Below are 27,281 nucleotides of genomic sequence, written 5' to 3'. Positions count from 1 at the left end.
TGTATATTTAATGAATTTTTGTCATGAGCACCATACAGCTACTAATCTTTGACATTTACACAGCAAGAGGTCATTTTTCTTTTGTTTTTATAAGGCTATGCAAGTTACATTTTTCACTGTTTTTTTTTTGTGTGATATTCATAAGCATGCCTTGCTATCATTTTTTCTTTTTGTTTTTATATGCTTTTTTTTATTCTGCTGTGTATTTACATATGTAAATTTGCTGTATATACTAGTGTAGGGTTTGAACATGACACATGGGAAAAGGTAGGGTTTATAGGGTTTGAAAGGACTAGGGTTTGCACATGATTTAGGGGTAGGATTTGATAGGATTTAAGGTGCAGGTTTGGTATGACTAATTTGCAAATGAGATTAACAAATATAACATGTTAACATATGTAATTTAATTTTGGGAAAATGAATGGAGGGATATAAGGAAAAAAATTGCCTTGAAAAACAAACAAACTGTCATACATATGCATGCAAAACATCAAGTCATTTTAACCTATTTTCTATGGATTTCCTTGCATAAAATCATGACCATAATCTTCTTTTGCAACCCCAACCCATCATCAAACATGTGAATGAGGCATACCTGAACAGTTGGAGAAAATTCGAGGGTGAATTTGGCGTTTGAATAAATTTTACAGCAAACTGATTTTTTGGTCGCGCAAGCTCCCAGTTTGGTCTCACCCCTCCGTTTGGTCGCGCCTGTGTAATTTAACACAGCGCGTTGGCCTTTTTTTGGTCGCGCTCCTCCGTTTGGTCGCGCTCCTCCAAAAGACTGAAACTTCTGCAATTTGCCCAATTTCGCCCTCTAATCGCCTTTTGCTTGTAATTTCTTGCTCCAAATGCACAATGAAGACCTTGCAAGAGGGAATTTGCTTTTATAGGCTCATATTTAAATAAAAATGACTTTAAAAACCCACTTTATAATGTTTAAACCTTTACATTCTCTTTAACACTATTTTAGAGTCTTTTTGTCCTGAAATAAGCTCTTTGGATGCGTTTGACTTCGTTCTTTTTGCAGGTTGACCGCCTGATGGACTGTAGCGAAGGAACCAGGGTTGTTGCCGGCACTTTTACAAATTTTTGAAAATTTCTTTGTTTTTTCAAATTCCACATGACCTTGGAATTAAAAACAGTGTTTTTAAATCCAAGGCATAAAATGAGCTGTAGCTGAAGAAGATGACAATGAAACATATGTACAAAACTCCCGGCTTGCCGACCATGACTCATGACCTTGAAATGATTTTGACTCATAGACCTAAGACCATGGGACTTCAAGACAAGCATGACTCTGCAAAACTGACACTGATGAGGCATATGCAAAGACACTGATGGAGGGCTCAAGACCGACACTAACATTGGCTCCAATGGGGATGGTAGCTCCTTGGAGGTGCCAAGAACCTCAGACCTCTTGGGAGAGCAGACCAGTGCTTTATTCATTGGGCAATGGAGTCAACTAATAGAAAAAATAACCAACTCAAAAAGACTTTATTTGACTTGACTATAAACTGAAAACTTTGAAAGGACTATGACTCAAACAAACTGACTTTTTGCAGAAAATAAACAAACTGAAATCCCACACCAACCAATCTTCATGCTTGGAATTATAGCCTTTATTTCGGGCCCCAAACCAAGAATGAAAGATCAGTTCACGCTTGCTGTAGTAAAGTAAAATGATATGTACAATGAAGATGATTTAGAGCAGCATTATTCAAACATGATATCTCTTGAGAAGCCGGCCATTTACCGACCCACCGGGACATTCATCGCCATTCAACTCCTTAAGAAGGAAAGCATTAGGACCACGATATGCAGCAATCTTAAAAGGACCTTTCCACAGATTATCAAACTTACCGTGTTTACCTTTGTCCTCGTTTCGAGCATCCCATCTCAAAACAACATCTTCTAGTTGAAAATTTTCTGATTTTGCCTTCTTATCATAAATCTTCTTGATACGTTCTTGCAGCTTCAAAGAGTTTTGGAGGACTTCTTCCCTTGTCTGCTGTAGGTGGACCATTTGACTGATTCTCCGTTGCATTGGATCCATGTCTTCTCCCGTTTCTTGGATTAACTTTGCGACCGGCACACTAAGTGATGTAGGAAAAACTGCATCAACCCCGTAAACAATCTCAAATGGCGACATTCCTATTGATCTCTTTTGGCTCACCCGATCAGCCCACAGTGCATTGACCAACTTCTTGTGCCAACTTTTCTTGTTGATTTCCAACATCTTTTTGATAATGTTTACTAGTGATTTATTTGATGATTCGGCCAGCCCATTACCTTGCGGGTGATAAGCGGTGGAGTGACCCAAACTGATATTGTACTTATAACAAAAATCCACCATCTTATTTGACTTGAAAGCAGCTGCATTATCCGTGATCAATTTGAATGGACAGCCAAAACGGGACAAGATATTAGTTTCAAGAAAGGAGATAATTACCGAGTCTGTGGCCTGCCGAGTAGGAACTGCTTCTATCCACTTGGTGAAGTAGTCGGTAGCAGTCAAAATCCATCTATGCTGCCCGGATGAAGCTGGGTGTATTTCACCAATGAAATCAAGGCTGCTGAAAAGGTGCGCTAATTTCCACCGGCTTGAGTGGCAATGGCTGCAATCTTTGTTTCCCTTGAAATATTTGGCACTCATGGCAGCTCTTCACCACTTTGTATACATCAGAAAAAAGGGATGGCCAATAGAAACCAGCTCTCAAAATCTTGTTGGCTGTAGTTTTCCAAAATAAATGACCTCCACAATCTCCTTTATGGAAGTCTTCTACCGTTGCTTTCGCTTCTTCTTCAACCAAACAATTCAATAGGATGCCTCCGGGATCTTTCCAATACAATGCTGATTTCATGATGCAAAACTTAGCGGCCTTCAATTTCAAAGTCCTTGCTTTGTTCTTTGACATTCCAGGAGGCGCGGACACATTCTGAAGTACATACACTATATCAGCATACCAAGGAGAATTAATGAAAATGTCTGATACTTGAACCGCTGAATTTTCTCCTTCACCATCGGACAAGGCTGCAATCAAGTTGATGTCAAGCGCATGTAGGTTTGTTTCAGCCATTAGTTTAGCAAGTCCTTGTCCTTTAACCAGCTTGGTTGGCTTGATTTCAACATCATACTCCAAGAGAGCAGCAATCCACTTGCCTCTCCTACCTTCCGGCTCTATTTGTACCAAGACATCCTTTACCGCTGCACTAGGAACATAAGCTAAGACATGAGAATGAAGAATATAAACCCGGAAATCTTTCAATGCCTTAATCAGGGCCAGCGCTTGTTTCTCAATGATGTTATAGTTTAATGCCCCATCTCTAATGATCCGGCTGAAAAATGCAATTGGCCTTTCAACACCCTCTCTTTTTTGCATCAAAACTGCTGCTAGTGTATGCTCGGAAGCGAAAGAAAACAATATGAAATCCTGAGTATAATCAGGGCTGATTAAGGTCGGGGCTGAAGACAAGATTACCTTGATTAAGTTGAAGGATTTGACTGCCTCCTCAGTCCATTTGATCTCGCTGTCCTTCCGAAGCATGTTGGTCATTTCTCTTAAGTGCTCTGCAAGATTAGGAATGAAGCGACGCAGAAAATTCAATTTACCATTAAAAGATTGTATCTCCTTCTTGTTTCGGGGCTGTTCTAGCTGCTGAATTGCCTCCACTCTTGCGGGATCAATACGTATACCATCTTTGGAAATGATATGTCCCAACAATTTACCTTCACTCATGGCGAAGAGACTCTTTTTTGGATTTAAAGAGATGCCATATTTTCTGCATTTTTGAAAAACTTTCGTCAAATGAAAAAGATGCTCCTCATCGGATTTAGAAAATACCGTTAAGTCATCAAGATAAACAACTAAAAATATGTCCTTTTCATTGGCAAAAGCCATGTCCATAGCTCGCTGAAATGTTGCACCTGCATTCTTTAAACCAAAAGGCATTTTAGCATAATGAAATGTTCCCCAAGGTGTAGTGAAGGCTGTGTTATCACGGTCATCCTCATGGACTAGGATCTGATTGTAGCCGGAGTATCCATCCAACAATGACATCTTGGAGGCACCTACTACTCGCTGCAATATGTGATCCATCTTTGGCAGCGGATAGTTATCTTTGAGAGATACCTTGTTCAAATTTCTAAAATCTATGCATAACCGAATCTCACCGGTTTTCTTCCGTACTGGCACTAGATTAGAAATCCAATCTGAAAAGCGAACGGGAACTATAATTCCGGATTGATAAAGTCTATTTACCTCTTTTTCAATCAAGGGCAGCAACTTGGGATTGATCCTCCGCAACTTCTGCCGAAAAGGTTTCTGATTTTGTTTGATTGGAATAGTGTGTTGGATTATGCTTGTATCATAAGTCTTTAGATCTGAATAATCCCAAGCGAATACATTAGTAAATGATGACAGCAATCTAATGTATTGATTCTTTACCTTGGGTGGCAGGGCCTTCGATAATTTCACCATCTTTGGATGTTCCACTGTCCCAAGGTTGACATCTTCCACACCTTCTTCGGTTGGCATCAAAGTTGGCTTGCGAGCCACATCGTCTTGATCAAAAAGCTCTTCTAAAGGAATCAGTCCCTTTGGAATATGATTGTCTTTCAGCTGCAAAACATCCATTTGATTTATTCCTTCAGGCTCCATGTCAATTGAGATTTCTTCAAACTTACCTTCTCCATGCAAGAAGTCTTTGATTTCCTCATCATCCTGAAAGACTTGCCAATTCCTTTGGTTGTCCGGGATTGTGGGGCGGTGTTTTACATAGATTTCAAACTTGTTACTCGAATTCATTGGTATCTTTAAATTGCTTGCTGCCTTAGCCAAAGCATCGGCAACTCCATTTTGTATCCGTGGTATGCATGTTAAAGTGTGCTCTGAAAACCGCTTCAAAATATCCAAAACAGCATTGCGATAAGCCCGCATACGAGGATGTTTAGCTTGAAATTCCCCCTTTACTTGTTTGATCACTAACTCGGAGTCGCCATAAATTGCTATCTTCTTTGCTTTTAATTTCCGGAGGATTTTCAAACCAGCTATAAGGGCCTCATATTCAGCTTCATTATTTGAACAATCAAAAGCCAATTTATAAGAGCAAACTTGTACCTTAATTGGAACTTGTTTAGAGACTGAAAATGGGCTGCGGATCCATACGCCAATGCCTGCTCCATCGCTGCCCACTGCCCCGTCGAAATCCATGGTCCAAAGACCATCTTCATCATCATCCAAGGGCTGTACTTGTGATGTTGTTTCAGTCATGACTTGCTGTTCATTTATCTCAGCAATTGACTTTATGACAGCAGTCTTTTCTTTGCTTTCCGTTCTCAATACTTCTCTAACATCTTCAGCAATGCCTGGGATATCTTCTATCTGAACTAATTGACTATTTACTTCATTAAAACTATCAGCAAATAAAACATAGGACTCTAGATCTGTCTGTACATAGTTTACAGGATGATTTACCGGTTTTTCCTTGCTTGTAATCATATACTTCATCTTTTGCTCTCGATAGACTTTCCTCATTTGTCCAAACACCGGAATAGTGGCATATGAAAAGTCCAGCTGTAAAGTGCCTTTGAGTTTTGATCCCCATGACCTTGAAAGAAGCATGCCAAACCTTGGAGGAATGTCCGCTACTACCACATCCATCAAGAGATTCTTTGCGGGAATTTGATCCAAGCTAACAACTAAATCTTTAATCAGACCGATGCATCTAACTCGGCTGGAATCAAATGAGTATAGATCATGGTAGTTACGAGTTATATCAAGTCCCAATTTCTCCATTATTGCCTTGGGCATTAAATTGTGTGATGCTCCCGAATCGAACATAGCATTATGAAGCACATAATCATGAATTCTCAAGCTGATATAGAATGGCGGGACATCGCTTTCTGGTGACTCACCATTGAGAGCTGGCCCAAAGATCAATTCCGGCTGATCATCCTCCACATTAACCGCATCTAACATTGGATCAGTATTGAACATCTTAGAAATTTGTGCTCTGTAAGTAGTGTTCTTCATGACTTCAGTAAGTGGAATGGACAATTTCAATTTTGAGACTTCATTCTCAATGCTGAACGCTTGATTTCTTTCACTTTCTTTGGCCGGATTATCTCTTTTTTCTGCTCTATCTTTAGGTACATTTGATGGCTGATCCATCTTGTTTGCTGGAGCTGTTGGGGCTGATGAAGAATCCATGATTTCTTTACCTTTTCTTTGCGGAACAGCAGCACCATTCTTTGCCGCATTTTCTGCCTTCTTTTGAAGTGGATGTATAGGTACTGTTCGGTTTCTCAGCTGTCTCTCTTTACCTTGTTGAGCTGATAAGGCATGTAGATAACCTCTTTGATATTCCTCAGACTCATCTTGAAGTGCCACATCATTAGATAGAATGTAATGCTCATCTTGAGGTGCATAAGCATTGCTTACCAGCTCGTCTTCTTCCGTGATGTAAGTGGGCATGTCATCGGGAGTGAAAAAATGATTTTCTTCACCGGGACCTTCACCCTCATCTTCAGATTCTTGAGTGACATAGTTTTGCTGAAATGGGGGTTGGATCGGTTGCTGTACTGCCGCCTCTTGACCTCGTGGCTCCCGCTGTTTTATCCTATATTGGGGCTGCTGTTGTTGACCTCTGAAATTCGAGTTTCGAACTTGTGGTTCCGGTTTGCCAAGACTGAGATTTTGGAGTGCCTTTGACATCTCTTCCATTTTCCGAATAACTTGAGAAGTGGATGCTACCTCCTCTTTGATTGTGACCTTCTTTTCCGCTTTCATTCTTGCCCTTTTGTCATTCAAATTAGCCTCCACACTGACTGCAATTTTCTGCATTTCCTCCAAAGTAGGAGGGTCTCGGTCCCGCAGTGAGTAGGCCATCTCCGGATCGAAACCATCCGGGAACTTCAGCAAGGCAGATTTTCGAGAAGGCTTAAGATCATCTGGTATAGCATTATACACTGCATTAAATCTTATGATGTAGTCTTGAACGGACTCACCCGGATTTCTCTTAAGGTTGTTATATTCGGCATTGATTTGCAGCGGATCCTTTCTGATTTCCCATCTGTCCAAGAATTGTGTTTGAAGTGCTTCCAAAGAAACAATACTATTTGCTCTCAACCCTCTGAACCATTTCCGGACCTCTCCTCCAAAAGTCTGAACGAACAACCTCATGGTAACATCTTCCTCATCCAATTCATACAGATCAAAAAAGGTAGTCATCCGGTCAACATGCTGCTGAGCTGAGACACTCTGTGGAGTGCCATCAAACATTGGTATCTTGCTCTGGTAGTCAGCTGGCATGTCATGAAGGTTTGCAGGGAGAACAAGGGGAGCAAATCGGGCAGCCATGACTCTAGGCGGGGGAGGTGGAGGAGTTGGAAGTATAATAACAGGGGTTGTGATAAGGGGAAGGGATGTTGGCGGAGATAAAGGTGATGATGGAGTTTGAGGTGTAGATGGAGGTGAACCAACAGGGGTATCAGGAAGTGTAACTATAGGCGAAATAGGTGAAATAGAAATGAAAGGAGGGAAAGAAACTCGATGAGCCGTGAGGGAAGTTTGAAGATTTTCAGCTTGATCAATAGTAGACCCAATATGATCAGATATGTTTTCAATAAAATCAACAAGAGTTGAAGCATGTATACTACTTTGAAGATGCCGCAAAATATAAGATTCAACCACTTTGTTATGCCTTTCGAGGTCAATCACAGCTGCAAAGTCAGGATCAAGAACCAAAGTATCGAGTGCACTTTCAGATTTAGATTTAAACAATGACAATTCAAAATCCTCGTCGAAATCAAGATCTTCAAAATATTTAATTACAGCAGGCGATGAATTAGATCTAACAATCAATTTTGAATCAGAAGCCAGCTTGTAAATACAAATAAACGAGGAAAGGAAAAACCACTCAGCCAAATGGAAACTCTTAGCTTATCATCTGAAGCTTAGAGTCCATAATGATACTGGGATAAAGATGTCACTGAAGTGCTATGTTCACAAATCCCACGGAGATAGACTGAAGCAGCGTTTATCTACTAACGCTGATGTAAAACAAGAGCGTTTTCGAAGGCTTCTGGCGTAACTTCAGGCTCCGTCTAAGACTTATGAACCAACACACTCAATGAGCAAAGATTTAGATGTTCTTCCCCAGTATGGTCGCCAATATGTTAGCGCTTGGAATTCACCTAGGCTGAGATAGACAAACTCTCAAGGCTACATCAAACCATTTCACCTTGTAGCTAGCCCTACGAGGTATGAGAAGGCTCTCTCGGGTCAGATTTGATAGATCTTATAATATAATAAGCTGACCAATTAGGATCAAAGATATTAGGCTAGTAAATTGATAAGGGGGGTTTATTTAAAGATTTTTTGGGTTTTTTGGTGGCAATTGGAGGGAGTGCAATTTAGGGTGCGGGGATTGAGCTCAGTTTTTGCAGGTGGGTCTTTGGGGCAAGGTAGGAGTCTATGCTGATGCCTTTAACTGAAAGAGATGATCAGGGAAGAAAGAAGAGAGGCTAAAGAGGGCAAACAATGAATTCGAATCCTCTCTAGACAGTGGAAAACATAAATTTTAAACAAAATTGAAAGCTGAGCATGGCATGCATGAATTCAAACTTTATCACTTCTTTTGTTTAAATAGCAGCAAGAGATTAAGAAATGGAACACATAAACACACTTACAATAACAGTAGGAGACACACCATCAACATAATAATCCACAAGAATCCACAATGAAGTCTGCAAAACCCTGGCCTTCCTTTTCCTCAAATTGCAGAAAATACAAGTCAAAAATACAATAGCACTTCTCCCTCTAGAGTCCAACCATCAAAATGAGAAAGAGAAGGCATAATATAGAAGGTCAAACCTCTTTCCCCACCTCTAGGGGTCGAGCTCAGCTTCCTAGGAGCTGTTACAACTAATTCTAAATCAGTCACTAGATAATAGGCCAGCACAACAACTTGCCTCTAAAAGTTAGGAAGCCTATCCATGCATTAAATATTAACTATTTACATCAAAGAAGCTTCTAGAAGAGTAAAGAAAGATAAAGCCTATCAAAGTACCATGAAAATATTACATTCATCCATCATCTACAAGTAAAAATGGTCAACCATAGTCAAAACAGTGTTTTTTGACCGAAAATGGCAAATTCTGGCAATTCTGGAAGTTTTGGTCGCGCCCCTGGAAGTTCTGGTCGCGCCCCTTTGCAGCTACTTTTGAGTGGGTTCCACTGATCCAAATCAGGTGCAAGATGGCTCATTGGAAAGCTTGGTCTGTCTACTTTCCATCCCAAGTGGAATTTCTGAATTTGGTGTTGATTTGATCCCTCAAAAACCATTTCTCCCAAGGTCACTTTCTGCAACTCAAAAAGTGGGCAGAAAGTCATTTTTTAGGTGTATTTTGAGCTTTTGGAGGCTCAAAACTCAAAATTAGGCTGCCCCCAAGTACTGGTAATTTTTCTTTTTGCATGCCCTTTCCAAAAATGCCAAGTTTGCAAAATTCCGAGCAGCCCTTCAAAATGGTCTCACCCGGGGTGAGACCAAACCGTGGGCAAAACCTGTAATTTTACCAAAAATTTGCAAAATGCTCCAAAATTCTCAAAATTTTCAGATTTTGATGCTAGATCAAGGCTGATCAGTACCATGATGAGTGAGGGATGCCTCAGCCAAGATGCGGAGTGGATTTGTCCTTTTCTTCTTCTTCCGGGCCTCTGACAGCTCTCTTTGGAGAATTTTCATTCTCGCCTTGCAAACATGTAATCTTGCCCAGTAGTGTGTCTTCATGTTCCGGAGTAGCTCTTTGTCACGGTTTGCCTTGTCTAATAGTCCCTCCAAGCGCCAATTTGCTCGGATGAGCAATAACTCTCTATCCTTGGGTAGTGGGTCCCCAGGCCTCCTGCGGTTGATGACTCGGTCGAATCGAATCCTCCATAACTCATCCAACTCCTTCTCGGTCTCCAGCTGTTTGGTCCGCTGCTCTAAATAAGTGATAGTCCACTGAGCCATCTCAAGCTTCCGCTGCAACACAAGGTTCTCTTCCTTGAGCTCATAGAAATCTGAAGAGGAAGGAGAATGAGCATCACGACCAGTGAAATCATCATGTGCCTCGCCAACTGCCTCATCCTCAACCATGGGCTGCTTGCCCTCTCGTACTGCCTGTGCCGATGAAGAAAGCGAGGCCCCTTCCACCTGGTGTGGAGATAACACTCGCTGCTCTGATGATGAAGACGAGACCCCTTCCACTGGCTGTAGAGAAAGTACTCGTCGGGCTGCTGCAAATAAGGTCATGTGACCTCTCTGATATGTGACCTGAGGAGAAGAAGCCATGTGTCTCGGGATGCTGGTCTCGGGCTGATGTGATGGCCCTCCCTCCTCATGAACTGCCTCAGGCCCTGAATGTGGCTGTGTGAAAACATCTCGGGAGATGAAATCCGCCCAAGGGATGCCCTGCTGGCTCAGCTGATGGGAAACTACTAGCTGAATAAGACCATGATGGCATAGGCTCCGGAGCTGCTGTACTGGAGTCTGTCTCCGAAAGGTAGTGGCTATCCTCTGAATGTCGTGAAATAAGTATGCCGAGATGTTCATCATCCTCACTCTGGTGAAGTGCATCATCATGCGGATATGACAAGAAAATACTCGTGAGAATCTCCCCTCGCATGTGAAGTAGTGCATAATGAGTCTCATGGTGTCTATATACTCTGCTCGGAGGAACTTGATAGGAAAGTTCCTTGTCAAGTGATGCACATAGGCAGGCCTAACATATGGCTCATAGTATACCAGGTCCACCCACTTGCGCTTTGGCCATACCTCACCCACATTGGGTATCCCGGTAGCATCTGTGATAGCCTCTGGAGAAAACACAAAATTCACCCCTGCAAGGGTGACCTGCCTGTCATGGAGATGGAGGACAAACAACCGGGCCAAGTCTCTGTGATGCTGGATGTGTGACAGCCTCTCACAAAACTGAAAACAAGCCATATGCTGAAAGCAAGATACTGCCAATGGGCAAGCCTGCAACTCTGTCAGTGATGTAGGCTCTTCCCTCTTGTGGTGACCACCCTTGCCTCCCCTACGAGGCCTCTGCTGTATCTCAATCTCAGTAGATGATGATCGGTCATCACCTTGCTCATTAGTCTCAGTGGTTGACATGGTGTTATTGAGCAAGGTGGAATAAATAAGTCAAAATGACCGCTGCCCTGCCTGCAAAATGCTGTGAAGTATGCTGTTTTCAAGGGGAAACATCATGAGGGATATGTTAGGGGAGGGAATTTACATATAGGAAAGGGAAAAAATATATATATAAGCAGGGAATTCTGAAGGAAAACATCACATAATGTTAAACATGCCATCTCATCTTTCATCATTTGCAAATCAATACTTTATTTAGGGAAACTGTGATTTTTAATCACCAAGGGAAAGGACAATATAGAATTTTCATCATGATGGAAGGAAGGATGTCATGGGCATAGGGGGATAAGGCAGCATCAACTATCAACATTTAACCGGCTGCTCATTTCATTTTGTCTTTGAATGTCTATTAAGAGCATACTCTATTTTTTATAACTTTTAAAATGGTCATTGATGCTTTTGGGGAACAGGGACTTTGTATGCTTGATCACCAAGGGAGGGAAGGGTTACTGTAATAAATTTGCAAGAAAAATGGGATATGATGTGTCAATGGTATTTAGGAAGATGAGGGTGAAAGGGAATTAGGGTTTAAGGGGACAATGAAACCCCTTTATCAATCACTACCAACTACTTTACATAACAACAGTTCTTTTTTAATGCTGGCAGTTTCCATCATGCTTTACCATAGGGAATTAGGGTTTCTGATTGTAAGAGGAAAGGAAGGGGTTGTTGTGATCATTTTACAGTGGAAGGGAGAGGGGATTGTAACATAGGAATGAGGGAAAATAGAAGATATTAGGAATTAGGTTTAGGGGAAATAATGGAACCCATCAACAAAGTCTGCTGCCAATCAATTTTTGTAACAGCAATTCATTAAAAACAGAGGCAGCCTTATTTTTTCATTTGCCATGAGTGAATTAGGGTTTTCAATTACATACTTTGTCAAAAGGGAAGGGTATCAATTGCATAGGGATTTTAGGGGATTTAATGAGCAATTGAATCAAGGTTTTTGTGAGGGGAAAGGTAAGGGAAAACAGAGTTTAAGGATAGGGAGATAAATACCTTGTCACTTTGCAAACCCTAGCACAGCAAAACTGCTCTTTTGATAACTATGCAGCTGTATATTTAATGAATTTTTGTCATGAGCACCATACAGCTACTAATCTTTGACATTTACACAGCAAGAGGTCATTTTTCTTTTGTTTTTATAAGGCTATGCAAGTTACATTTTTCACTGTTTTTTTTTGTGTGATATTCATAAGCATGCCTTGCTATCATTTTTTCTTTTTGTTTTTATATGCTTTTTTTTATTCTGCTGTGTATTTACATATGTAAATTTGCTGTATATACTAGTGTAGGGTTTGAACATGACTATAGGGTTTGAAAGGACTAGGGTTTGCACATGATTTAGGGGTAGGATTTGATAGGATTTAAGGTGCAGGTTTGGTATGACTAATTTGCAAATGAGATTAACAAATATAACATGTTAACATATGTAATTTAATTTTGGGAAAATGAATGGAGGGATATAAGGAAAAAAATTGCCTTGAAAAACAAACAAACTGTCATACATATGCATGCAAAACATCAAGTCATTTTAACCTATTTTCTATGGATTTCCTTGCAGAAAATCATGACCATAATCTTCTTTTGCAACCCCAACCCATCATCAAACATGTGAATGAGGCATACCTGAACAGTTGGAGAAAATTCGAGGGTGAATTTGGCGTTTGAATAAATTTTACAGCAAACTGATTTTTTGGTCGCGCAAGCTCCCAGTTTGGTCTCACCCCTCCGTTTGGTCGCGCCTGTGTAATTTAACACAGCGCGTTGGCCTTTTTTTGGTCGCGCTCCTCCGTTTGGTCGCGCTCCTCCAAAAGACTGAAACTTCTGCAATTTGCCCAATTTCGCCCTCTAATCGCCTTTTGCTTGTAATTTCTTGCTCCAAATGCACAATGAAGACCTTGCAAGAGGGAATTTGCTTTTATAGGCTCATATTTAAAAAAATTTGACTTTAAAAACCCACTTTATAATGTTTAAACCTTTACATTCTCTTTAACACTATTTTAGAGTCTTTTTGTCCTGAAATAAGCTCTTTGGATGCGTTTGACTTCGTTCTTTTTGCAGGTTGACCGCCTGATGGACTGTAGCGAAGGAACCAGGGTTGTTGCCGGCACTTTTACAAATTTTTGAAAATTTCTTTGTTTTTTCAAATTCCACATGACCTTGGAATTAAAAACAGTGTTTTTAAATCCAAGGCATAAAATGAGCTGTAGCTGAAGAAGATGACAATGAAACATATGTACAAAACTCCTTCCGGCTTGCTGGGCACTTACTGACCATGACTAATGACCTTGAAATGATTTTGACTCATAACCCTAGACCTAAGACCATGGGACTTCAAAACAAGAATAAAAACAAGCATGACTCAATTACATTGTTGTATGACCTGATCCAACAAAGCCAAGAAGGGAACAAAGACCAGCTCCTCCATTCAGTGTTATGGCATGCCTAGCGGGATGCAAAACTGACACTGATGAGACACCTATAAATGCATATGCAAAGAGTTATTGATCACTGATGGAGGGCTCAAGACCGACACTAACAGAACCTACAAATCTCCATTCCTTATTTGAAAGAAAGAATAGAACTACTGGGAGTGTCAATTCCATTGAAAAATTTACAGGGAGAAACCAAAAAACTCCCTATTAATGGCCAACATATTAAGAGATACTTCCAGTAGCCACCATATGGTGGTTACCTCCTGAGTAGGTTAGGATTCATTTTATTTTGTTGTTAACTTAGTTATGTTTTCATCCTTTTCGTTCTTGTCTTGCGTAAAGTTTATCTTCCTTCTCTTTTGAATTTCAGTCCTTTTCATTCAATTGATTTCGGTCTTTTAGTCTCATTTTCACGTTTTATAACTCTCTTCCGATTTCCCTCATTCGCCACCTTTAGCCTTTTGCTTCCCTCATTAACCTGCTGGTGATTCTGCAGATCCCAGATTCATTATTACCTTGAAATTCAAGAAAACCTTTAATGAGCCTACGAGAACTAGAAAATCAACGGTAAAATTCAAATCGAAGCCACTCATTGGCATATTTTGGGAACTAGGTAGGCTCTGTTGATAACCTGGACACTCGAAGTAGGTAGGGAGATCTTTATAAAATGAAAAATGCATAACCAGGGTTGGACTGGCATGGTAGAACACTGCATTTTAAAATCCCACCCAGACCTAGCCTATACTTGCCTATAAGGTTTGCAGTTATTCTCCATTGGTTCTTCCCACCACACTAAAATTTCCAATATCTATCATCTACAAGTAAACCTCTTTTCATGGGCTAAGCTCGTTGTCGTATATCCTATGGAAAATTTAATTGTGCTCCCGTCCTTGTGCCCGGAACTGGAAGGAATTATTAAAAAAAAAATGAAATGTCGAGTCCTTGTGCCAATTTGGAAGGATAGGTTGTTTGGGAAGCTAGTTGGAGTAGGGACTGTTGCTGGACTCAGAGTACTAGTTGATACAACAAGCCCAACCTTGCTTAAGCGGTTTAAAAATATGGCATGATCCATGACTGCGCCCCATTCGATCATACAAAAGTATAGCACTAATTTTTTTTACATAAAGTGCAGATAGACATATCTACATATATTCATCAAGCTTGATGTGTGATAAAGAGTTGAGGTACACACCTAAACAGGTATTGACAAACTGGTGATGGCCCCAAAAGGATTTTGAAAGTAGAAAATAGGTAAAGGAGGGTCAATAAATCCCATAATACGACCATTAGAGAATGCTTGTCAAAACCCTATCAGTAAGTAGAAGCTATTTGTCTTTTTCCCGCCTAAAGAGATTAATACTGAAGTGGAACCCATGCATGTCCGTCTATATAGTTTGCATTTCGAGTTTATCTTAACACCCTGATGTTCTACGGATCAAATTTTATTTGGTAATAGAGATAATTGGTTAGCCCAGTGGTTTTCCATTTTGTTGTAGCCACAAGTAACTACTGTTGTTCCCTATAGGGAACAACATTTTTTCGAGTCTTTTTGTTGTTCCCTCCAGGGAACAACTGCTATTCCTTAAAGGGAACAAACCCTTTTTGGAATGTTTTTGTTGTTCCCTCTAGGGAACATTAATTTTAGAGGTTGTTTTGGCCACAACCACCACCCTATTAAAACCTGCTCTGGGGGGAAATTTGAATGGGTCCCCTAAGAAGTTTGATCTTTCATTTCTCCAAATGATAACTGGAGTTGTCAAATGGAATTATGTCTTCAAATCTGAATGGTTCAATGGTTTAATAATTATGGTTGCAATGCGTTTTGAGATTAAAATGGAAACTGTGATTGTGCATGCCTAAAGAGTGTCATGAAATGCTTGATACTATAACTTGTGGAATCACAACCTAAAGGTTACTGAAGGTTGAATTGTGTCTGGCGTTGAAACCTCGCCTAAGATAGTAGGAGTCCAAGATCATCGTGTGATCACTTCCCCTGATGCCTGAACTCCAGATTTCGGGGAAATTCCTTGAGGGCTTCCAGTTCATAGTACCGAACGTGAATAAGTGAAAACAAAATTCGAAATAGATGCATCCCCCCTGCGTCTAGGTTTTAACCCTGTACAGAAATTGCCTGCATACGAATTCTTAAAAAAAGAAAATAAACAATGCGAGAGCATAACCCATAAAACACATATGCACAGAGATTTTTCCCTGGATCACAAAACCGGGACTACCAGCTTGATTTTTCATTATGTTCCTTTCAATGTTACAATACATATTTATACATGCCGAAGCATCCAATACCATGGACCGAAAACCATTGCGTCCAAAAAACATGTGCGAAAATCATGCACAAAACCATAGGTGGGTCAGCCCAACCTAACATATGGTCCAAAACCAAAATTTTCTGGGGCGCTGCCCCAGACCCCATAAAGTGGGGTTACGGGTGCCCTTCAAACCCCCTATTAACTACGTGGAAAGAATATAACACAACCCAACAATCTCCCACTTGTTGTTTTCTTTCCACAGGGGGCCACAGGAGAGATTAGTCATTTTTTCAGCCTTGAGATTCCCATTGCTTCTCTACACCAAGAGAACTCTCAGAGCTCACAGATTTTGTCAATGCATCTGCAGTATTCTTCAAAGTGTCCACCTTTACTAGCAACACCTTTCTGTCTTCTATCATATCCCTCACAAAGTGATACTGAACATCAATGTGCTTTGTCTTTGAATGATAAGCAGGGTTCTTTGCCAAGAAAATTGCACTTTGGCTATCACAGTCTATTCTTATAGCTCCTTGTACTAACCCCATACTTGAACACAATCTCTGCAACCAAACTGATTCCTTGCTTGCATGAGTGGCTGCCATGTATTCTGCCTCTGTAGTTGATAGTGCCACTACAGATTGTTTCTTACTCATCCAACTGACTGCACCTCCAAATAGGTTAAACACATACCCACTTGTAGATCTTCTCTGATCCAGATCTCCAGCCCAGTCTGCATCAACAAAACCATGAATATCCAACACTCTGTCCAATCCTGGTCTTCCTTAGTAGCACAAACCATAATCTCTAGTGCCATGCAAATACCTGAAAACCCGCTTCACTGCTGTCCAATGCTCCTTCCCAGGTTTTGACATAAACCTCGTCAATACTCCCACTGCATGTGCAATGTCTGGTCTAGTACAAACCATTGCATACATCAAACTACCCACTGCACTTGCATATGGAACACGGGACATGTCCTCTTCCTCTTCTTGTGTCTTGGGACACTGTTCAACAGATAACCTCAGACCTACAGGAATAGGAACCTTCACCGGTTTACTATCCTGCATATTAAACCTCTGGAGTATTGTCTTGACATACTTCCTATGGTTTAACCAGAGCTTCCTCTTTGACCGATCTCTTTTAATTTCCATGCCCAAAATATAGTTTGCAGCACCAATATCTTTCATGTCGAATTTGGAGGACAATTGGGTCTTCAAATCCTGGATAATTTCTTTGTCATTTCCAACCAGCAACATATCATCCACATACAAGACAAGATAAATAATACGGTCACCAATTAATTTAAAATACACACAATGATCTGCTTTGCTTCTGGTGAAGCCAAGTCCCCGTATAAATGTATCAAATTTCTGATACCACATCCTTGGTGACTGTTTTTACCCATACAGAGACTTCTTTAACTTGCATACCAGTTCTTTCTTACCCTTCACCGCAAAGCCTTCAGGTTGCTTCATGTAGATTTCCTCTTCCAAATCCCCGTGAAGAAATGTTGTCTTCACATCCATCTGTTCTACCTCAAAATCAAAAGCAGCAGCAACAGATAAAAGTAATCTAATAGAAGTTACCTTGGCAATAGGAGAAAAAATATCACCAAAATCAATTCTCGGCACCTGGGAATAACCTTTTGCTACCAACCGAGCTTTGTATTTCTCCACCTTTCCTTCTGCATTTGTCTTCTTCTTGAACACCCATTTGCTGCCAATGGGTTTCCTTCCAGCCGGCAACTCCACCAAATCCCAAGCCTCATTTTTGTGCAAAGATGCCATTTCATCGACCATGGCCTCTTTCCAGAGTTTTCCATCCTCTGAATCCACTGCTTCCTTCACAGTTCTGGGATCATTATCAGTAACAGACAAAGCAAAATTTGAATTGAAAGCAGATGGACTATACCTTTTTGGCTGCCTTCTTTCTCGAACTGATCTTCTCACAGCCGGAGTTTGTGGCTCTTCATCTTCTGATTCCTCCTCTGCTGCAGAGTCTGATTCTTCCTCCTTTGGCTCAAACTCTATCTTCTCAGGTTCCTTTGGTTGGACTTCATGTTGAATAACATCTTTTACCTCTCTGAACAACACATCTCGGCTGTACACAACCTTCCGTGTGACTGGGTTCCAAAGCTTATAACCCTTTAAACCATCCTTATACCCAATAAATATGCACTTTTCAGATTTACTATCCAACTTGGTTTGTTTCTCCTTTGGAACATGTACATATGAATCACATCCAAATACCCATAGATGTGAAAGAGAGGGTTTCTTACCAGTCCATACTTCTTGTGGAGTCTTATCCTCCAATGCTGATGAAGGTGATCTGTTGATCAGGTAACATGCAGTATCCACTGCCTCTGCCCAGAATTCCTGTCCTAACTCGACACCACTGAGCATGCTTCTTGCCCTTTCCATCAACGTCTTGTTCATTCTTTCTGCGACTCCATTTTGCTGAGGTGTATATGGAGTAGTCTTCTGCCTTGCTATACCACACTTCTTACAAAATTCTTCAAATTCCTTGCTGCAAAATTTTCCACCATTATCTGTTCTCAGCACCTTTATCTTCTTCTCTGTCTGATTTTCCACTAGAGCCTTAAATTCTTTAAACCTGTCAAAGACTTCAGATTTCTCCTTAAGAAAATATATCCATGTATTCCTTGAGAAGTCATCTATGAATGATAGATAGTACACAGACTTACCCAGTGATGGGACCTTCATGGGTCCAAACACATCACTGTGCACAAGCTCTAATATCTGTTTCATCCTCTTACCACCAGAGGGGAAACTCACCCGATTCTGCTTCCCATATACACAATTTTCATAGAAATCAAAATCCAGAGAGCTATTATTCATACCTTCTACCATACCTTTACCATGAAGTATTCAAAGGCCCTTCTCTCCAATATGTCCAAGCCTTTGATGCCACAACATGGTCTTCTCTCCAGAGACCACTAGATTCTCTACTCCATTTTCAGGAACCATAGAACTATTGCACCCATCAACAACAGTGCTACCTTGCAGCTTGTACAGAGTTCCAATCCGAACTCCCCGCATTAATATCAGTGCTCCTCAAACCATCTTGCACGTATCTTTCTCGAACACCCTCTTTACACCTGCATCATCCAACTTGCTTACAGAAATCAGATTTCTGGCCAATGCAGGAATATGTAGAACACCTGGAAGTGTTCTAACCCTTCCACCTTGCAAGTTCAACTTTACTTTTCCCTGACCAATGATTCTAGCCTTCCTATCATCTCCTAAGAAGACATCACCACCATCGTATTTCTCATACTCGCAGAACCACTCTCTATGGGGAGTGAAGTGAAAGGATGCACCTGAGTCAATCAACCATGCCTCATGATCTACATGTGTACTTGAAGAAGCCAGGTACACATCCCCACCTTCATCTGAGGTGGTTTTCGCCTCTGCAGAAGGAGCATCATCAGATCCCTTTCCTTTATCAGGAGCTTTAGATTTACAATCCCTTCTGAAGTGCCCTTCCTTTCCGCATTTCCAGCACACCACCTTTGTAGGTTTTCCTGGAGATTTAGATCTCCCTCTAGATTTAGATCTCCCACTCGATGACTTATTTTTGTTTCTGTTCTGGGACCGTCCTCGTACATACAAGGCATCACCATTCTGGTTGTCCATATTTTTCCGTCTCATCTCCTCCATCAGCAAGGCTGAGACTATTTCATCAAACTGCAAAGCAGTTGCATTGCTACCTATTGCAATAACCAGACTATCCCACGAATCTGGTAGAGAACACAATAGACTGATGCACTTATCTTCATCTAAAATTTTAATATCAACAGATAATAACTGACTTATCACAATATTAAATGCATTCAGATGCTCTGTCATCGAGTCTCCATCTTTCATCCTCAGGTTATACAGCATTTTCCGCAGGAACAATTTATTCACCAGAGACTTAGATTGGTACAAAGTCCCTAACTTGACCCACACAGCCTTTTCCGTAGCTTCCCCTGATACATTCAGCAATACTAAATCCGAGACACACAATCGTATTGTGCTCTTTGCCTTCCGATCCAACTTCTTCCATTCTTCATCGGTCACTCCCGATGGTTTAGTACCCGGATCTACCGCGATCCACTGATCTTTATCCACCAACAGATCCTCCATCTTGAGTTTCCACAACTCAAAATTCTGACCATTGAACTTCTCAATCTCTATCTTTCCACTGCTCGCCATCTTCTTTCACCACCAGAATCGATCTCGCAGATCTCCCATTGAACAGGGTCTACCACAGGCTCGAGCGAAACCCCTCAGCAACAAAGGCGTCCCATTGAAGCCAAAACAGCTCTGATACCAAATGTAGGTTTTAACCCTGTACAGAAATTACCTGCATACGAATTCTTAAACAAAGAAAATAAACAATTCGAGAGCATAACCCATAAAACACATATGCACAGAGATTTTTCCCTGGATCCCAAAACCGGGACTACCAGCTTGATTTTTCATTATGTTCCTTTCAATGTTACAATACATATTTATACATGCTGAAGCATCCAATACCATGGACCGAAAACCATTGCGTCCAAAAAACATGTGCGAAAATCATGCACAAAACCATAGGTGGGTCAGCCCAACCTAACATATGGTCCAAAACCAAAATTTTCTGGGGCGCTGCCCCGGACCCCATAAAGTGGGGTTACGGGTGCCCTTCAAACCCCCTATTAACTACGTGGAAAGAATATAACACAACCCAACACTGCGTTGAAAGACTTTAGCCATTTCATCGCATGTCTATCCATTTTTCTTTAATCATTAGTTCCCCATTGCCTAGCAAGTTTAGAGCCATCATTGTGCTGTGACCAAATAAATATCACTGCGCCCTCTTGAGACTTAGAGCCCGAAGGACTCACAAAGCTCCCAGTTACAGAGTCTGTCTCTTTATGAAAGTTTTAATGAAGGCAAGGTTTGTTTTTGGGCGTTTCTATCTTATCTCTCATAATCATAGCTAATGTTAATTATTTTTGTAGGCAAGGACCAAGAGTAGAAAAACGAGGTCAGCAAGCCGATGCATAAGCATCATGAAGGGCTGCAACGAAAGATGCAAAGGGAGCATGAGGTGGTAATAAAATTCGAGAAAGTAAAGCAGTCTCTGAATGATCATCATAGAAATAGTATGCTTAGTCCACATGATACCTCTACCAGCTGGATTTTCGCTACCATGTGTCGTGGCTTTGGGATAGAATGGGGTAGGATGTCCTAAAATTTTGAGAAGACTAGAAGCAGAAAAAACGTTGGTATAAGAGTTCTTATGTCGCTTTGGGACTCTAGATGACACCTTTGCACCACCGATGTCAATATTTCAAAGACATACTCCGCAAGAAATGGATATGGAACTGCCACAGTGCATAATGGAGGCACACTCTATGTTAAGTGGAGGTACTCCTGATAGCATAGATCCATCAAGTTGTTGTTACCTCCATATACACCTTAAATCATGCCAGATGTTCGATGATGAGTGTAATGTCCTCATTTGCCTTCAGGAAATAATAGGGAATAATGTTCAGTCAATACAAGTGCGAAGAGATGGCTTGCAGTCATTCTTCTTTCTGGCGGCATCCATTCATTTCCTCTAGGAAATGAAACGCTCCAAAAAATGTGGCCTCAACGTGTTAACGGTTTCATTTACCGTTCTATGTTTGTATATTTTAATTTGTATATTGAAAAGAACAGGAAGGTGGAAAGTCATGGAAGACCGAGGGTCAGTTTTCTTACTACATAAGTATTACCTCTGGATATGGGTAATGTACTTTCTTTTGGCAGAAGAGGAGTTGATTTTATTATGCTAATAAAGAAGATTGTTTCAGTCAAGAAGAAGCCTTTTTTCAGATTCATTTTCCTTTTTCTTTTATGTTTGGAATCAGGGTGTTGTGATTGACATGCGGATATATATGTTTTGTTTTTGTGCACAATGATAATAGACAGCTTATGACTAGTCTTGGTTATTTGAATATAATTCGTTATCATGGTTAACTCATGAGCGATCTCCGATTCAAAGCTATATTAAACATCAATTTCAAGTTTTATTTGTAGAAAAAGGAATGTGTATTCTTGTATGAATAACTAGATTGCAACTAATCTTAAATACAACCTTGTTCATCGGTGAACTTAGTAATTGATTCATTTGAACTTCGAATCTATATATGATGTTTAATCTCTTTTATTATGCTCATGTAGGATAGATTAGAATAGTTAGGACTAGCGTAAGTAGGTAGAATCAATATAGATAGGACTTGATACATATAGGTTAGTTGTTTCTTTTGTTGATTTAATGGAAGTCTTCCTCCGGGGAGCAATCTTTCAACACCTATAATAGTTTATGGAATCATTTAAAACCCATTGGAACTAGCCACTCCAAACGAAAGCGGATCTAATTGGGGTCTGCGATTGGGTTGGTTCCCTTTGTTGGCACAACGTTGTGTCAACAAAAGGGTCAAGAACACAAAGTATGCAAGCTTGTAAAATCCTTGTATAGCCTCAAGCAAGCACTGCAAGCCTTGTACGATAAGTTGATTGAGCATCTTTTGAAACTCAATTTCAAACATTATGATCTTGATGATGCAACTTTGGTTTTTTAATAAAGTTGGAAAAACAAGTGTATACCTTGTGGTGTATGTAGATGATCTTCTGATGACAGGGAACAATGAGAACTACATTGCATCCATAAAAAAATAAATGAGGAAAGGTTTTGAAATGACATATTTGTGCTATATTCACTACTATATCGGTATTTAAGTAACCCAACAATTGAAGTTTATATTTCTCTCTCATAAGAAGTACATTGGAGATATGTTGAACAAATTTTGCATGACTGAGTGCAATCCTTTAACCACTCCAATGGAACATAACTTAAATCTCACATCCATTGAAGGAAAATAATTTGAGGATGCAAAAAAGTATATACAACTCATAGGAAGTCTCAACTACCTAACTACTACCAAACCAAACATTTAATTTGTTATTGGAATCCTCTCCAAGTTTATGAAAAATCCTTGTGAGGGTCATTGGTCTGCTATAAAAAGAGTTCTAAAGCACTTGAAGGGAACTCCAAACTTTGGACCCAAGTATACGCAGGTGGGCGACTTTAGCTTGGTTGGATATTCTAATTCATATTTCGATGGAGATAAAGAAACTGGGGTATCTAATTCAGGTTATGTTATGAGTCTTGGATCAAGAGTTGTCTCTTGGAGGTCAAACAAACAATTAATTCTAACAGATTCCACAACTGCAGAAAAATATGTGGCAACAGGTGAAGCAATAAAATAAATTGTGTGGCTGAGGAAAATTTAGGAATATTTGCAGGAGAAACAAGTACATTCAACTCCTCTTTTGATTGACAAAGTTTATGTAATAAAATTGGTGAAAAACCCAAAGTTCCATGATCGAACGAAGCACATCAATACAAAATACCATTTGATTTGAAATCATGTTGAGGCCAAAACAATCCACCTACGAAATTGTTCCACAAATGAGCAGATTGCACACATCTTCACCAAAGCGCTTGGAAGATAAAATTTTGAAAGATTCATAATGATGCTTGGACTCACCAACATCCCTTCATATTAAGTGGGGGAATGTTGACACCCAATCTTTGGGATTAGGAAATCCTATGTAAATATTGTAAATAGAGAAATAAAGGAAGATGGAAGATGAAGATATATTAGGATGTTAAACCAAATAATATCCCTCTCCTTGCATATATTCACATCCTCTTTTAATCCAAAAGCAATAATTTCATTTGTGTTACTCCTATGCTGACAGTTCCATACCCAAGTATTTTTTGGACAAATTTTTGTAATATTTTTTAGATGGAATTTTGGCATTAGAAAATCCATGGGTATTGTTTTATGCTCATCTTGTTTTTTTATACATATTTTGTTGTATAGTTCAACAAAAACCTTTTATAATACAAAAACCTATCCATTTTTTTGAAAATAAAATATTGCAACTAGGCATGAAACAATTAGAGTTACCCTCTTCAATATTATACTCACTATTAAAGAGCGTTATTTAACTAGCACTAGAATAATACCAAATTATAAAATATTCTTTTATTATTTTAGCGTGAACCTAATATTAAAAGATGTATATCAGGGTGCTAGTATGTACACACACACACACACACCCCTTATTTCAAGGTAAACTGTATCAAATAATGGTATGAGAAAATGTGAAAACCAAGCACATAATTATCTTTGAATTAACCTTATATTCATGCCTTACTTTTCCTATGAACACATAGCCACATTTCTTGTTAAACTATTGTGTTGGTGCATTGTTCATGTTTATGCATACAACACTCATGGCAAGGAAGCATCATATGCATGCCACTATTTTCTATGGTTTCCTTAATTAATGTGCACAAAGGCCACTATTTCATGTTTCCTTATATGAGGCATTTAATTAACATTTTTACCATTTCAATTAGGTAAAAATAATAAAATAATACATTCAATAATAATTAGTAACATGAGGAACTACTAAGCCCCCAAGGGGTAGTTCAATTAGAAACTATCGTGATAATGAAGTGTTATGTACTAAGAGATTCCAAGTTCAAATCCCCCATATTTATCCATGTTTGCGAAGGGGGTGTATGTAGCAAACTAAAAGTCATAGTGGTAGTGGTCAAAATTGACCCCATGTTAGTAGATACCAAAAGATAAAAAAAAAGTGTCTTAAAAAAACAAAAACAAAAACATGAAAGAGTACTAAATTTCATTAATAATGAATATTAAATACATGGGGTGGAAGGAGGGGGAGGGATTCTCACTATTCACGAAGGAATTATTGTCGACCAATATGCCTGGGCTTGGGAAATAAGTCCAATAACCAAGATGAAGCTTATGGACTTTATCTTGGGCTCCTATTATCCCACCAAAGGGGAATCACAGACGTGACAATTCTGGGAGACTCCTTCCTAATCATAAAGCACATGCACTCCAACTCTTCTGCTCAGAACAACAAGCTCAATCAGCTGCTCCAGTGTGCCCATGGAATTCTCCCTCACTCTGCTAAATCATAATTCTATCATATTTTGAGAGGCTTAAACTCTTAGGCAAATTCACAAGCTAATAAGACATGTCATGGGCCCCTATTTCCTCCACCTCCTCCCTGTCTCTCTTGGGCTCTCCCCTCTGGTAGATCCACCTGGCTCTATTTTAGGACTCATCCTTCTTCTCTCGTGACACGAGGTGGTATGAATTCGACACATGTGAGGTCACCAAGTGTGAAGGACCCGATACGCATAGGATATCTCTTATATGTACCTTGGATTATGGTTTCTCACCAGTATTTTCAAGCGTTCTCCATGCGAATTCCCTGTTCGAGTGAGCCATATTTACTCCTCTTGGTTCAGATCAAACAAATCACTCATATGAAGGCAAGGATGCCTGAAGTTAAGGTCATTTCAATTTGCAGAGAAATTATGGAGCCACCATGGGATCTGGGAGGCATGCAGACCAATCCTCAATGTTGCTCGTGGCTCTTGTATAGCTCATTCTATATATCGTGGGGGTTCAGTTCGATCTTATTTATACCATTGGTGTTTAGCTCCTTCCTACAATTTGATAGTGTTCGAATCCTCTCAAAGGGCCTGGGTAGCCCTGAGCTAGTAGAATTGGCTAGGGGTTGTTCTTATTCCCAATATTGGGTGACTCTGCATTCTATGAAGTTGGTTCGGTTGGTAAAGCATCTGGGGAAGCATTCGGGGAAGCATTTGGTGCCTATGCATGCAGTCATAAGATGGTTCGAAGGGGTTCTCAATTGGATTCCCTCAATGGAATCTAGTTTTTGGGGCTGTCGTCATCCTCGCTCGGGCAGGGTGGCAAGGGCTTTATCGCATGACTGGGTCAAGGTCAAGATGTGCCCTCCCTTGGCCACCTTCTCTCCACCTACATGTGAAATGTGAAACAATGAGCATGAGGAATTGCGTGCAGAAATTACTGATTTGGAGGTGATGTTTCATCAGCAGAGGGAGTCAGCCACTAAGAACCTAGAAAAGATAATGGAAAAGAGAAAAAAAAATGGATGGCTGGAAGACGAGGTCAAGGTGCTTAGAATCATGCTTGAAGATATTCAAATGGAGTTCACCAAGCAAAATTCTCCACCCATAGAGGAAAATTTGGGCATGGAGCTTAATCACCTTGTTGTTTCTGAGGACTAGTATGTGTTTTTATGTCTGGGTTCTTATGTATCTTACTCTGATCACAATTATGTCGAATATATACTAGTAGAATAATAGGAATGCTTTTCAGTTTTGTAGTTTTGCTGGATAATTAGGCCTGCTTTGATAGACTGCATATGCAACTCATGAAGCCTAGCATTTTAATGAAATTGTAAATTTCCTGAGTTTATGCCACATCCGGGGGAGGAAGTAATATAATTAGTACCCGTTGGTGTTAAAAAAAATATTAAATACATATGCATTTTGTTTAGTGAAGAATTAAAAGCAAGGCAAGGTTGACTTGAAAATAAGGAGAAAAAAAAATAACTTTAAATGGTGTGAAGTGAATCTAAGTTTTGGACTTGTATATTTCTATTCTTCATATCCCTTGACATGGAATGCCTTCATTTAGTATGAAAGGATACTAAATTAAAGTATTCATTAATATTATTATGTATATTTTTAAATGAGATATAAAATTAAATGGTTTAATGTATTGTTTCTTTCAAAATTACTTTATTGAAATGGAAAATTCCTATTATTTAATAATTAACAAAATTTAGCCAAATACAATAATTAATAATATAATAAAAATCTTGTTACAAAGTTATACAACTTAAATAAATAAATAAATAAAATTAATTGCATGGTCTCCTATGCTTATCTTTTATTGGTTTATTTTTTACTTTTTACTACATAGTCTCTTTGTGCTGCAACCCTAGATCTTAGTAATGGCTTGCAATAAACAATAAATAACTTATATGTAATTGCTTTCTACTTACATTAAAGGGATCCTCTATTCACCCCTACATTTTATGGATGGTAACACTAACAAAGAAACGTTGCAAACAACCACAACACTATGCCCATCCATCATATTAATCTATGTGTTTCACTTATATGTAATTTTTTTCTACTTACATTAAAGGGATCCCCTATTCACCCGTACATTTTATGGATGGTAACACTAAAAAATAAAAGTTGCAAACAACCACAACACCATGCCTTCATCCATCCTATTAATGTGTGTGTTTCACTTATATATAATTTTTTTCTACTTACATTAAAGGGATCCCCTATTCACCTCTACATTTTATGGATGGTAACACTAAAAAAGAAAAGTTGCAAACAACCACAACACCATGCCTTCATCCATGCCTTCATCCATCCTATT

General features: G+C 39.7%; 1 pseudogene; it reads right to left on the bottom strand.

Moving 5' to 3' along the window:
* LOC149222966 (protein DETOXIFICATION 41-like) overlaps positions 1-6,476 on the bottom strand; it is a 58,577-nt pseudogene extending 52,101 nt beyond the window's left edge.
* Positions 6,477-27,281: the final 20,805 nt, after the last annotated feature.

Source organism: Pinus tabuliformis, chromosome Q, assembly GCF_031772625.1.
Source record: "Pinus tabuliformis cultivar Carrire ecotype Pingquan chromosome Q, CPIR1, whole genome shotgun sequence".
Lineage (NCBI taxonomy): Eukaryota > Viridiplantae > Streptophyta > Pinopsida > Pinales > Pinaceae > Pinus > Pinus tabuliformis.
Note: the sequence above shows the minus strand (reverse complement) of the source record. Positions and strands in the feature narration are given on the sequence as shown.